Genomic DNA, 14,398 nt, shown 5'->3' on the forward strand with positions numbered 1-14,398 from the left:
CCTCTTAGGCATCTTAGTGGCCCTTTGATGGACTATTTACAGTAGCTTCCTGTCTCTGAACAGTGGGGAGCCCAGAACTGACTGAGAACTCACTCACTTTCCTCTGTTACAGGAGGGGAAGAAAAGAGAAGGAAGGCAAGAAAACACATGGATCAATATAAAATGAAGCAAAAGATGTGCATTTGAGCAAAGAATGAAAAAACGTCACTTCTCACTACTTCCCATGGGAAGGCAGCTGTCCAGCCACATCCTGGAAAGTTAGACCTCAGTGTGCTTATGTGGAAAGAAACCATAACCACACATGCACTCCTTTCCTTGAGCTTTTATTGTGAGGAACAACATCATATGAGATGGAATGGGACAGCTCTTTAGTTCATTAGGGTCCTGGCTTTATCCCTTCCAACCTCCTTCCCACCCCCAGCCTACTCATTCAGGGTACAGAGTGGGAGAAAGAAAAGACCTCAGTGCTGCACAAGCACAGTTCAGTAACAGCCAAAGCACTAGTGTGTTATCAGCACAGTCTTAGCCACAAAGCCAAAACACAGCATTATATGGGCCTCTGTGAAGGACACTAACTCAACTCAGCCAGACCGAGCAGCAGTTATAAATGGAGAGAATTTTCAAATGAACATTCTTGAAATAAAAACCTGAAATGTGTGAAGATAAACAATAAAGGGGAAATTTGGCATGTTTATGACAGAATTAATCCCAAATGTGCATTTTTCCTGAATATAAATCTGTATTCTGAGGGATTAAGACTGTTCTGGAATCAGACCTGACTGCAACATAGAAAAAGAAACAAATATCCACACAGGACTGATTCTGAGGAAATTTACAAAAACACGTTCTTCCTCACAAGTCTTGCTTTTCATTCTGACCTTCACTTACCTATTCAACCTCAAGATCAACTGAGCTTACCAAAGTGCTTCCCTATGCAAGACAATTCTCCTGGCACTTATGCTTGATTAGATATGACCGGGTAAATTCCCAAACAAGAAAAGCTAGGTTCCTGATTATTTGTTGCTACTGGAAGCTTAACAGTTCCTGACACAAACACAGCTTCTAGAATTAGATATTACAGTAGAAAGCATAGGGAAATATTGCAAACTGAGCAACCAATTTTGTCTTTTTTTGGCCAAATTCTGAAGGCTAAGGGTAAGCCCATCTAAGTCTCATTGAGAAACGAATGCAGACAAACATCAACCTCATACTGATGCCACTGCACTTCCTTTTGCTATTTTTTTCCTTTTCACTCTTCTAAAGTAATTTCTGCTATGCTCAATAATATTTGTATTATAGAGTACTGTGACATGGCATTCCTAGCAAGTGCACTGGTGATTCTCACCTAAAAAGCACATTTCTGATTGCACTTTACATTTTATGTAAGAACAATTCAGCAGCACACATTAAAACACGTCTTTAAACTAAACTAAGCCAAAGCTTGGTTCAGAAAATTAGAACCAATTACAGCCTTTTTGTTTATTAAAATCTAGCTTTCAGTCATTGAATGAAATATTTTACTGAGTCTGACTGAATTAATCAAATAATCTGTTATGAGTTGTATATCGTCTCATTTGTGACAGACCTGGTTTCCAAACCAGAAAAGTCTGGCTTGCAAGTGATGGAATTCCCCATTCAGGAATGATGGATTCCCCCATTCAGGAAACTTGAATGAAGACAGTTTCAAATATGAATTTCTGTGTTATCATTAATGAAGGAGAACTACGTTGAAAAAAATTAACTATCAGTTTTAAAGACATGAAAAAGTAGACCATTCCAAATAAAAAACTTGCATTCTTTGAAAGAGACTTGTACTGTTCTAGGGGGAACTGTAAAAAGAATATATCAATCTTATAGCTGACGGCTGTACCACACAGCAGATGAAGAGACCAGATTAAATGGATTTAAATTCTGGAGTTCCTATATTTTAATAACTGGATTTGAAAAACTTATTTATATGTATTTTTCATTCATTTATATTTATATGTAAAATATTTTATTTTTCCATACCTTGTAATTGTCTATGACAACACCAACTTTATATTTAAGGTAATCATCACTGTGGGGATTGGTGTACATCCAAAAGTATTAAATCAAGGAAGCTACAATAGCATTAATAAAACACACGTAGTTGACATTTGTACATTTCATTTGTTTCCTCTTGCTCATATATTTTGTGGGTGTGTTAAATTTGAGATGTCTTAATCTTTTGGAGACTACATAAATTTAAACCATTTTCCAAAGCTTGCTTTCCTTTTTCTACTTGTGATAGTTTAAAAAGAATACAGTTAAACTTTTATCTCCTATGTTAGCCATGTACTAAAAATATTTCTTAGAACTAGTAGCAAACTGTAAAAGTCAGAACCTCATTAGATGACAAATATCAGCACTGAAGGGGCAACAACTGTGCAGTCAGCAACTCATAAGGTTGTTGTCAATTATGTGTGAGGTAATGTAAGAATAACAGGGCAGCAAGACATTAGAAATTAAAGCAGAGTGTTAGATTCATTCCTCCAGCGAAGAGAAAAATCTTTCAGTTTCTGCTCTGTGTAGCATTGTTCTGTAGCTAAAACCCTTTAAAGAAACTTTCTCATAATAAATAACTTCCACTGTTAAAAGCTCTCACTGATGCTGGAGATTTGGGTGAAGTAAATGCTTCTCTGACTTAGTGCAAAGACAAAAGACACTTGGGCCAAACCTCTAAATCTTTAATAATTCAGAAGTGTTCTTTCTTTAGAAACAGTGCTTTTTTATTTACTATTTTTTTAATCCATCCTACAGGTGATCTTAAGGCTGTTTCCCTAAATATTGCAGTTTTCTATGGAAGGTTATTTAAGTCTTTTCCTGTTATTTCTGTGAAATACTCATGAATAACCCTAGTTACGTGTAGAATAAAATACTATGTGTTTCCTATACAGATTTATTTATTAAAGATGAATTCAAAATGGTAGTTATTGAGATTATTACAGGTGCATTTTATTTATACTATGTTTTGGTTGCAGTCTGCATCAATTTCTTCATGTAGATCCAATAAGTACTATTCTCAGGAAGCTCTGACACAGTGTGAGGGAGAACAATAAAACTGCAGGCAGGAACATGTGATCATTACCCATAAAGGAAGATTGGTCTAGTTCCAGAATGAAAATAAAAGGTGTGAGATTGGGTATCTATCTTTTTGCTCAGATCTATCTAATAATCAAAGAATATAATTTTTAGTTGGAAATAATATGGATAGATAATTGATGATAATAATTACATATCGCCATAACCTCACAGTTGCACTCCAGTAGAATATGACATGTAACCAATTTTTTTTTAATAGAATTTGCCACCTCTGTGAAAAACATTAAGGTTTGATTCATTGTCAAACACTGGTCTTCACCTGGTGGCCACTGTATTTGTGGAGCTGTGACTGTAACATAACTCTGATATTGGTAAAGCAGTGTAAGTATCAGAATATTAATCTATTAATTATGAATGCAGTAGGCATTTTTTCCTTTTTATTTTTTCTGGTTTTCATTTATTACCTTTTTTATGTAGTAATAATACTAGGAACAAAGATTTCCTTTGCAGCTATCTATCTTACAATTCAAAGTCATCCCAACTTTTGTTCTAGCCACTTAGATTTTATGCCTCAAGGGTATTGGATTATTTAATGTCTTCATTAGTGACATAGAACGATTGAGAGCATCCTCAGCAAACTTGCAGGTGACCCCAAGCTGAGTGGTGCTGTTGACACACCTGAAGGATGGGATGGCATCCAGAGGGACCTAAACAAGCTTGAGAAGTGGTCCATGGAAATCTCATGCAGTTTGACAATACTAAGTGCAAGGGTCAGTGTAATCTCAGATATCAATACAGGTTGGGGAATGAACAGATCGAGACCAGCCCTGAAGAGAAGGACTTGGGAGTGCTGGTGGATGAGAGGCTGGACATGACTCAGCAATGTGCCCTTGCAGCCCAGAAAGCCAATTGTATCCTGGACTGCATCAAAAGCAGTGTGGCCAGCAGGCTGAGGGAGGTGATTCTGCCCTCTCTGCTCTGGTGAGACCCCACCTGCAGTGCTGTATCCAGCTCTGGGGTCCCCAGCACAGGAGGAACATTGGCCTACTGGAGCAAGTTCAGAGGAGGACCATGAAGTTGCTCAGAGGGATAGAGCACCTCTACCATGAGGAAAGGCTGAGGGAATTTGGATTGTTCAGCCTGGAAAAGAGAAGGCTTCTGGGTGCCTGATTGCAGCCTTCCAGTACCTAAAGGAAACTTACAGAAAGATGGGGTGAGATTATTTACAAAAGCATGTAGTGACAAGACAAGGAGGGATGGATTCAAATTGAAAGACAGTTAGTTTAGATTAGATATTAGGAGGAAAATTCTTTACTGTGAGGGTGGTGAGGCACTGGAATGGGTTGCCCAGGGAAGTTGTGGGTACCTCACCCCTGGAGTTGTTTAAAGCCAGGCTGAATGAGGCTTTGAAAAACCTGGTCTATTTGAAGATGTCCCTGTCCATGGCAGGGGAGTTGGAACTAGATCATGTTCAAGGTGCCCTTCCAAGCCAAATTATTCTGTGATTCAGCACTTAACAAGACATTTAAAAAGATGTGTCAATGTGAAATACAGTTTCGCCTTATTTCCTTTACTACTCAAGACTGGTAGTTTATGTTACAAAAAAACCCACCAACAAAAAAACCCAAACAAAACCAACAAAAAATTAAAAGCCTGGAAATGCTCAAAAAAAGGTTGAGAAATATGAAAAGCTAAGTTCAAAGTCTGTACTGCAGTAGAGGTGTAGAGATTTATTTTTTAAAACTTCTAAAAAATTTTATATACCTGAGAAATAAACTGCATCATATTGTTGGATATGGAAATATGAGGTTGAGAATCTGGAGTCAAGTATATACATTAATTGCTCCTCACATGAGTTTTTTTCATGCTTGAGCTCCTGTTTTAATTTGGAGGTAAAGAAATGTACAAAATTAATTAAGCAGCAGCATAATACATCCTTTATAGACAGGAGGTAGGTTGAATACTTCCATAGCAGTGATTCCTAGTACGACAATTACTGCCAATAAACCTTGAGCTAAAAAAACCTGATAAATATCATGGCAGAGTAATTTCTTCCCACTAGGAAATTACTTACTCCTCCTACCAGATCTGTGAGCATCATGGAGGTAAAAATTGAAAATATAGATACTTTGAAATTTCATAATATAACTTCTAGTTTTCTTAAAAGTTTTTCTTCTGGAATAAAAGTAGCTATTCCAAGATATCCTGGTATATACCCAGGACCCCTGCCCATCTCTTACAGTAGTTAATGGGAAAAAGTGAGGTCTATATTTATAATTCACTCTGAGATCCTTTCAAGAACTTTTGAAGTTTTAGAACTCAAATATTAGAGACCACCCTCTGCAAAAGAATAAAATTCCAAAATCTACCACCAGGTCATTAACAGCAACAAACTAATTAGATATATAACTATTAAATGTCCTTTTAGTAGGCCATACTAACTGCTACCATTGAGAAGCCACTACTATGTACTTTGTAGTAGGGATGTCATCAGGTCTTCTATAAAATTACCAGAACTTTTATGTCCTTGGAATATGCTTAAGTAGCCTATTTTTCAGACTGCAGCTGATTCCAGGTGTCACATCAGTGTCATGCTTTCTTACTAGTTTTCACTAAAGCGATTTTCACATTACATATTTAATTTATTTTGAAACCTAGATGGGCTAATACAATATTTGGTATTAATGGCTAGAGGCTCCATCTCCCATTGATCTTATGAATTAATAATTCCAAGACTTCTGCTCACACTTTAATTCATATGGCAAAGTAGGAATGTTTCTTGAACCACAAGTAAGTGTATTACTGCTTGCATTTTTGACTGGATTGTATTCAGAGCTGGTGTACCACACAGAACGTCCCTAGGAACAATGATAAGCTTTTTTCCCTCATTACTCAGAAAATATGTACATGTTCATTTCTGACAGGCTGTATTATATAAACCCTACAGTGTCAAATCATCTTTCAGGTAATCTAACAACTACCATAGCAGGACCATGTGCCAGTTCTCAGGAATACCAATATTTACTGTTGGTATCAGTTCAGGAATCTCATTTGGTGTGTATTGAATGAGCAGAAGCATAAAAGCTTTCAATTGCTATCTGCCCAATGATTTTTCCACTCTATTTTTCTTCTAGAGACACTGACCTAGTAATAATGAGTGAAGATAAGAGACCTCATGGCAGGCAAAGCTGGCAACTTATGGTTTTAAGGAGTTTTCGTTTGGAAGTACAAGTAAATAGAACATTTCTTATATTTTAATTCCCCTTATGAATATCGCAAGAAACAAGTCAACTGTGCCTGAAACAGCTCCCAGAAACTGTCAGGTCCAGTGCCCCATCTACTTCTGCAGGGAGTTCCCATGGCAACGTCTTTAGCTGAAGTAAAAAGAATTACAGATAGATATTAAATTTTTTTCTCCCCTGCCCCCCCAACTTCCCCTCCTCTCTGTGTCAGTTCAGAAAAAGTGTTGCTTTCTAATCTTTGAGGCACCGAGAATTGCTACTGGGCCTCCCAGTTACATTTGTTGTTTGTTGCACTAGAAAAGCCTGTCCTAGTTCCCCTCTGTCTCTTGGGTGTCTGATTTACAACATCAAACAAGAAAAAAAATGGCAAGAGATACTTTCAAGAGTGAGAGTTGTTGTAGGGGGAAGATGTTAGCCCAGCACTGTCTTCAGTTCAGGTGCTTGAAAAATACAGCATGTTCAGGTTTTTTTATTATTTTTTTAATTTGACTGCAATTTTTCAAGAAGTGTGTCTATAATCTTTAAAGGTAAGACACCACACATGAACTATAGGAGCTGGAACCATGTCTGCAGAATATTGGTAGGTTCTCAGATTTGTGTCAGTGATTTGTGCTCTGTTGAGACTGATGGTTGCATTGGCCACAGTTGGCAATTGATAAAATCATATAACTACAGCAATTATCTGTGAGAAAATAAGCTAGTCCAAGTTGAAATTTTTGGAGAATTTTGCAAAAATGTCATAAAACTGTCACTCAAAAATTAACTTTTTTTTTTCATCATGTACATCCACTGGAAATGAATCCCAGTAACAGGCATATGACACTCAGCTCTTGTGCAGCTTTCAGCGAGAGTGTAAATGGTGGGTGCTCTTTTACAAATTTGGAGTGGGTTGCTCATTGTGGGCCTCTTGTCAGCCACGATGAAATCAGTGAGCATCCTTTTCAAACATGCTTGGCTTTGAAGAGAAGAACATGTGCACAGCTCAGTTGTAATTGAGAGGACCAGGACAGCAAAGCTGGCTATGTCCATGCTGTGAGAACAGAAAACTATCCTCTTTCTCTTGGTGAGTTTAGCCCTGGAGTGGACTTAAGATTTCTGCTCTGCCCCTGGGCCTGGATTGTCTTCAAAATGGCATTTGAAAATGTGAGAACAGATAGTCAAGAGAGATGTGGAGATGTTTGACATATGATTTGTTCTCAGGAGAACAGGAGTATGCTCTAAATACTCTGGCAGTGTGGTCTGGGGCAACACCAGGGACCAAGCTTTGCTGAGGGAAGGTAAAATCCATTCTGCTCTAAGAATGAGGATGATTCAGGTTTATGTTTCTGAGAAGTTAATTACTTAGCCGGAAACAGAAGTTATGCAAGTAGTAGGCTATAACTCTTAGATCAGTGCATAAGACCCATAGTTTCATTTCGAAAATTACAGAAAAAGAGGAAAACAGAGAACGAGCAATACTGTACCATCCTGCCCTGCAGTGCCTCTCAGTGGTAATGTTTCCATTAGCTCTTTTCATCATCCTGCTGGATGCTCAAGTGTAGCTCTCACATCCCATACAGATTGTCAGCAACCACCCTTGCTGACCTCAGGCTCAAATTGCAAACAGGAATGAGTCTAAGCACATATATTCAGTTTTAGTGTGCTGAGCTACAAAGTAATTTAAGATGACAGGCCCTTGAAAAGATAACTGAAGAATTTTGTAATACCTAGAAATTAATAAAAGCTATGTAATAAGAGTGACAGCATCTACAATAGTTTTTATGGAAGTTTAATACTTTCAACTTAAAAGTATACCTGAACTGGGACTCAGGAACTGTATGGAAGAAATTAATTTGTTACATTTGTCCTTTTAAAAACTCTTCCTGAAACTTTGGTAAAGTCTGGGGCTGCTTTTATCCCAAACAGAGCTTCTACCTTAATTTCATACCTCAATGAATAGTATGCCTCTAGTCTTTACCACTCTCCTGTAAAGACACCAAGAACCTGGCTTAGTAGCAAACCTACATCACATACCAGATTCTGTAGTCCTGATCTGGATTCTGGAATTTTGAGCAGAATTTCTCTACCACTCTTACAAGGAATGAGGAAATTTGTCTTTTAAGATGAATGAAAGTCGTCACTGATTTAAATTTGTTTCAGAAATTCTGAAATAAGTGGGAAAGTTTGAGACTGGCAGCAGAAACGTTTGATAAATCAAATATGTATATCCAGTGCATACCACAGCTTAGCTGTGTATATTCTAGCTACATAATTATGATAGCTAATCATCTTCCTAAATTCAGAATGTTCCTTTCTTCAAGGGTTTGAGAAACATCTCTATTACACAGTCCAAATTTTGTTCTTGGTTAAAAATAGGGGCACCTATCTCCATGCCCAGATCCTGCTTTGACCATCCTAAAAATCTCCCTTGTTTCTTTCACTTCATTTAGTTGCTGTCCAAAGTAATTGTCTCTGTGCCTTCAAAATCCTTTACAGCTGGTATTGCATTATTGTTCAGCTTTTGTCTTTTAACCCAATTATCAAGTGAAAAATTGCTATAATCTCTCATGGCAAACCATTTGCTTTTTAATTGTGAAGAAATCTGTTACTTTACAAACAGTTTCACTGGTGAAGGGTCTCTGATCCTGCACTGACTCAATCTTTTGTCTGCTTCTCTTTCAGCTAAAGAGAGTGCTTGGAACATGGAGGCTTTCCCATTCCCTTGACAAATGCAGTGGATCAAAGACATACTGTTCCAAGAAGATGATGATAAAAGAGATGCTAGCAGTGCAATAAAAATCTCATGTACTCTAAACCACCAATAATAATGATGTAAGTCCGTATAATAGGAACATCTCACCATCCTATAAAATGTCGAATATTCTGCTTGTCTCATAGTGCATATAATCAAACAATTTTTTCCCCCAGCATAGTTCACAAGAAGTTCTTCTGTTATTCACATATGAGCACTAACTGGAATGAATAAACTATTCCCATGCAGTAATAAAACTAATGAATTGTGCAGTAAGGTTTAGGCACAAGGGCTTAGGCACCCTGACAAGTTGCTGTGTGTCAACTGTTTCATGAAAAGTGGGCATAAATATGCTTCTCACAGCCTATGCAAATTTAACCCCATCACAGACTCTCACAGAATGTGTTAATTGACTTTTTTCAATAAAAGCTATTTGATAGACTTTTTTTTTCCTGAAAATATCTTTTCCACTTCATTTTTAAAAGGAAAAATTAAAATTATTTTTTGAGTATTTTCCTGAATTTCTTTAGATAATATTTTAATAGAAATTTCTTTTTTACTATTATTAGTAAATGTAGCATTTCCAAAGTCTCCTTCCGATATCTATCTGCTGCTTCTGCATGTAACATGCTGCTTGTTTATTTTGCTTTATTTTGAAAAGTATCACCTTAAACTTTTTCTGTTTTCAGTAAAGGTGATCCCTTATTTTCACTCATATGATTATGTTGGGGTTCTTTTAAGATCTCTCTATTTAGTGATATAAAGCATTGAGGCTTAATTTTCTATACCATGTCACAGGAAATTCCAATAGTGACTGAATCCAAAGGCTTATGAACTGAGTTTACTCATCACATTATTAAATAGAAACACTCCTTTTAAATGTTAATTGCCTTTGCTTTAAATTTAACTTTAAAAAAAAAAAAAAGGAAAGCAATTTATTGACACAAGACACTTTATATAATGGCAGAATATGTGGACATAAAATAGACATAGAAAGCAAAACTAACAGGTCAACAAAAATATTTCATCACTGCTCTTTTGTTGGTGGCTTTTATATTTATGGGAAACAAAAAGTTTGGAACTTATTTTTCCAAAAGAAAACTTAAATGAGCATTACTTTATGCTTGGCTATGATTCGTGAAAAAAATTATAAATGAGATATCTCTCCTTTTCTTCCCTAAAAATTATGGCTATTATATATTCTACTTGTAGATTTAAAATCCTTCATATTTTTTCTGCTTAACTGGAACAGTTGAGTATTTTAAGCAGTTGAATCTTCTACCGTTACTTTTCTTCTTGCTCTTAGAAATTACATTCCTCTGGGCTTGCTCCAAGGCCTGTAGTCACCAACTGAATGATTCTCTGTCATATATATCTTTTCTCATGGTGTACATTGATGCTTCAGGCACGGAAAACCATGTGGCTGAAACATACTCAGCAGATGCTTGAACACCTTTAAAAGCCAAAAATCTAATCTTAATAATCTCTGCCTGGTTTGTGCTATCCATAGTAGATCAGAAATTCATGTCTCAGTGAGACTACTAAAAAACTGATATATAAAGAGATACTGATAAGGTCACTTTACTGTAAGTGCCCAAATTGTTTACTCTACTCATGGTTTTTTAAGCTAGTTTAGTCCTCTTCCTGACATGGGGTTTGTGCAAGAGAGGGGGGTATTTTTTTCAGCTGTCTTCCTGACTTTCTTTTCCCAATACACCAAGTGCTTTTTATTGCCTCTAGTCAAAGGTTGTCAAGCTGCTGACAAAACACTCGTACTTTACTATCTTGCTATTTTTCCATAACTTGTGAGTGAACACTGCTCTTCAGTGTCAGAGAAGCATATTTGCTCTTAGGGCCTGATTCATAAAAGTGGTTTACATCATTTACATGGATTTCCCCAGATAGAATCACACAGTATTGAATAGATTTTTTTTTCAAGCTCTCAAAAATTCTAAATTTTCATGTATCTTTTTCTACAGGCACTAATATGATATTAGTACTAACATTAGGACTAAGATTAATTTTTTGTTTTTACAAGCAAAAAGACTATAAAATTATAAGATAGTTTGTTGTGGTAGGATAGCCCACCCTGATAAGACCTAAAATCCAATCTGAGTGTGCATATTGTGCAAAACCAATATGCAAACTATCAAGCTATCATGCAAGATCATTTGCTGGTGCCAAGGTGTTGTCTCGGTGTTAATTATGCTAAAACCATCCTGTGCTGTGTTACAAAAAGTCTACATCAGTGAAGGTAAGTTTCAGGGTACTCACAGTACATGAGTAAACAAACTACTAATATCTACCAGAAAGCTGAAGAGATAGTAACATTTAATAGTAACATTGTATTTAACAGAATGTTTTTTATTAAAGAGATGGGAAAAAATAGCATAGAAAATACAAACTTTTTCAACAATGTCATGAAAGAATATTCAAGTTACTGTGCTAAAAATTTAATTATGATATTTATTTGCCTGTTATATGCAGGTACAATTCCCTCAAGACTGAACATAATTAATGATGTGAGTTAGCAGCAGAACAGGTCCCCAAAAGAATCTTAAACTTTGGAAGTGAAATGAAAATTACTTAACACTAGACTCACAGGAGATAGCGAATTATGTCAAATGATTTTGATTTATTGGCTCTAATACCAACTAGTCACTTTTTTCATGGCAAACTTGCAAAAGAAACTAAATTAATTGCTTTGTTAATGTAGTAATATCTTTCATTAACAATAAACAGCTGAAGTTACTGGAGGATTTGTGCAGTAAGAGGAGCAATAATTTGTAACAAATGGAAGTAATCTACACTACTCTGGAATTTCAGCCGTAGAATTTAACTTAGGTAAATTATTACTGCTATCAAATTGTTAGAGAAAGCTCTGTGAGAATGAGTTACAAATTTCAAACATGGAGTCATTCAGTCCTGTAGTGCTGAAATGAAGATCAATCCTGAACTCCAAGAAAATAAGCTGTGCAGCACTGCACATGTGCTTAATTCAGGATATTCAGCAAAGTTTAATTTAAAAATGGATTTGAAAACCCTTTGCTTTGTAATATACCAATACTGGAGATGGTGTGGAGGGAAATGACTCAGGATGAGGAGGTCTCATTTCTAATTCTGGCACTAATTGTTCTTAATAAATCTCTTGTCTGAATTCCTTCCTTTCTGTGACACTCATATGCCACTTGTATAACAATGTAATGATATTAAAAACATGCAAAACCAATAGCGCTGCCTGTTGCTGCAAATAGTTGAGTCCCAGTAAAGATACTCATCAACTGAGTATGATCCAGGTACACTGAGGTCTCTCATTTTGTGAAGAGGATGTGAGCCCATCCTCTTCACAATAAGTCAAATTGAACAATAAATGGTGTCAGTATCTATTAAAACTTCAGTTGTAACTTTAAGTCACAGCTATGACCAAGTTTTCATGTGGGAGCTTGCTTCCAGGACCAGAGGCCTGTAATGAATGTTACTTAGCGTAGTAAACATATGTATAACTACACAGAAACTCCTTCACACACACACATGCATACATTTACATGTGCGTGTACTGCAGTAGTAGTGAACTCTATTGAAATAAATGGTTCTGCATACATCTGTAGGTCAGTAGTCTTCAGCAAGTCACCCTTGCAGTTTGTCCTGACTACTTTTTTACTGTCGCATTGTTGGAGTATGCAGCAAAGCCGTGGCAGCCTAGCAAGCAATGAAAAGCATGTAAATAAGAGGTGAACATCCAATCATACGTGAAGGCTAGTGGTAAATTATAGATAACAGAGCTAAGAATAGTTTTAGTATGTAAGATTCTACAGGCAGAGCGTGAGTGCAGCTGTGTGAGAACAAGATGTAATATACGGGATGAAACAATAGAAGCTGAATTTAGGCCATCATAGTGAAGTGCCCAGTTTTATTATTATGATCATCCTCTATTTAATACAACATCGTATTTTACTTTTTACAGCAATTATTAACACTTGCTTGCTTTACTCATCATTATTCTCCTTTGCTGAATACTTATTTCAACTTTAGAATGACAGTTTTCTAACACATATTAATTGATCTTTGCATCCTCAAAGAGGTAATATTGGTAGTAACTTATAATTGTAAGTTCTACATAAGAGAGTGTCTTCCATATGCTTATATGTATAGAATTTGCTTCTAATGATCCAGAGTTCAGCTGAGTACTCTATTATCAAAAAAAGATGTTTAGCTGCCTCTTTTCCTACACAGTCAAGACATCTATCTCATATGCATAAGGAACAAAAGATCTGTATTGTTACAAAGTCACTCTTAACAGTAGTTCACCATTAAAAACTATCTACCAGGGATTTAAAGGCATGTCTCAATTTTCTTCTTCAACCAGTTTACATTGTACCAGTCAGCCAGTTTGTATCAATTCAGTTAGTGTGTCTACAGAAATACTTTAAATTGCATGAAATCCAAAATATTTAAATATACTGACTGAATCAGTGGTTCAAAGGAAATATTTTCATTCACATTGAATGTCAGTTCAAATGTTTGTGTGGTTTCCAGGTGTCATATCTAGAAAGATTATGTTGAAGTAAGTCAGGCTGTGGTGAGAAAGATTTGATGAAATTCATTAGAGCACATAGGTAGGGAAAAAGTATCCACAGCTTCTTGGCCAAATACACACAAAGTTTATTTCCTTGATGCATTTATCTATGTGTTTGGGGCATGCAAGATTCAAAACATGAGGAAATAAAGGTTCTCTTCAGTTGGAAAAGCATCACTCCAAAAATAAAGTACTTGCCAGCTCTAATATCAGGCTTTCAAAAGTCTGAGATAGCTCATGGCTACAGTCCTTCTGGGAGGCACCAAGCTGATGAAGTTTTAGTGTAGATTTGGTTATTACCATGTTAGTATTTCAGGTGCTTTTATAGTTTGTAAACTTTAGTCCAAATCATTATGCAGAAAACGTATGCTGAAGTTTTGCTGCTCATTTCTCTTGTATAATTGTATAGTTTATACTAAACTAAAACTGATTTACATGGAAATGGAAAACTATCAGAGAACAGAAAAAATGCACATAACTCTGTCTGCATAGCACAAGAAAACTGGATTATGATGGAAATTAAGATAGATGAAATAACAATTAGAAAAATGAGCTATTTTTGGAGGTAAGAACTGATCTAGTCAGAAGGTGATGAGAAAAACATAAACTTTCCCAAAAATAGTAACTGTTTCATGAAAAGTCAACCAGTCCAGTCCTGTGAAATTCTACATATTCCAGCTCAGTCTGGCATGGTTTGTTTAGCTTGTGCTTTGTTCTGAAAGGGACATGATAATTTTGCAAATTAAAACCATAGCCTCCAGTCTACTGGGACCAATCACCTAATTT

The sequence above is a fragment of the Myiozetetes cayanensis genome, unplaced genomic scaffold (genome assembly GCF_022539395.1).
Source record: "Myiozetetes cayanensis isolate MyiCay16 unplaced genomic scaffold, myiCay2020 scf7, whole genome shotgun sequence".
In the NCBI taxonomy this organism is placed as follows: Eukaryota; Metazoa; Chordata; class Aves; order Passeriformes; family Tyrannidae; genus Myiozetetes; species Myiozetetes cayanensis.